Source organism: Psammomys obesus, unplaced genomic scaffold, assembly GCF_907164565.1.
Source record: "Psammomys obesus unplaced genomic scaffold, mPsaObe1.curated_primary_1811, whole genome shotgun sequence".
NCBI classification, from domain to species: Eukaryota; Metazoa; Chordata; class Mammalia; order Rodentia; family Muridae; genus Psammomys; species Psammomys obesus.
This window is the reverse complement of record NW_026596318.1, coordinates 475,362-476,431: the sequence shown is the minus strand read 5'-3', so window position 1 is coordinate 476,431 and position 1,070 is coordinate 475,362. Positions and strand designations below refer to the sequence as shown.

The following is a 1,070-nucleotide window of genomic DNA, read 5'->3' as shown; positions in this document are numbered from 1 at the left end:
CCGCCCCGCCGAGATTTTTCTCGGGCCAGCCCCGGGATTGGCCCGGGCCGAACCCCGCCGTCCAATGGGAACCTCGGCCTGCTTGACGTCACTGATCACCGGGCGAACCCCCGGCAGCCGCCGAGCCGGAGCAGCGGCCCGGCCGAGAAGAGGAAAGTGAAATCGGAAGCGTCCGGTGCGTCACGGCGGTCGCCGGCGCTGAGGTCGCGCGAGGCCTCGGGTGGGCCCGCGTGCCGGGGCTCCCCGCCGCCCCCGGCCCCGTTTCTTCCTCCTCAGGGCCTGCCCTTAACCGGGGCAAGCCCAGACCGGAGTCTATCAAGTGTTTGCGGGGTCCGTTGACAAAGGTGACCATCTTCAAAGCGCCTCGCTGGGAGGAGGCAAATAGCCTGACAAGCAGGTGCTGTTCCTGCTGGACAGCTCGAGCACACGCCGCACAGAGTGAGGCTGGGCGGGGGAAGGCGCTCGGCACCGAGCCAGCTGACTCCAGTTCGGATCCCACACCCTACCAGAGGGGACGCGAGCGCGGACTCCTCTCGTTGTCCTCTGACCTCCGCCTGTGCACACTTAGAGATCCTAGCACTGGGGAAACCGAGGCATTCGGGTTCGCTTCCAGGCTACCGCGGGGGAAAACCTGCAAAACCCGATTCTGGGGCCGCTGCGGGAGCCTCTGCGGGAGCCTCTGCGCCGCCAGCGCTCCACAGCTAGACTGTCCCGTGCCACCAGGCCTGGGGCTCCGGCTGCGCAGGGGTGCCTGGGGGCGGCCGCGCGGGGCTCCGAGCCCGAAGGCCTCCCTCTCCCGCGCTTCAAGCCGCGGACAGCGCTTGGGGCGGGTGGTGGAGGGAGTGGGGCGCGGCTCTGGCTGCTTGTGCTCAGCACACCTGGTTCCTGCTCTTTGAGTTGGTGGGGTGTTTTGAGAGGGTTTTGGTCGGGTGCTTTGGTTTTGGTTTTTAGAGACCTATTTGGACACCAGGCACAAAGACAGGTGGTGCACACACATACGTGCATTGGAAATACTCACGAAATGATAGATAGATAGATACATAGATAGATAGATAGATACATAGATAGAT

General features: G+C 64.4%; 1 long non-coding RNA gene across 1 annotated transcript in view; it reads left to right on the top strand.

Moving 5' to 3' along the window:
* The first annotated feature begins 232 nt into the window (after nucleotides 1-232).
* The window catches only part of LOC129668996 (uncharacterized), a 6,445-nt gene continuing 5,607 nt past the window's right edge, over nucleotides 233-1,070 (top strand). Inside the window, exon 1 of the long non-coding RNA XR_008718993.1 lies at nucleotides 233-344. This is a non-coding gene — a long non-coding RNA (uncharacterized LOC129668996). The remainder of the gene's footprint in view (nucleotides 345-1,070) is intronic.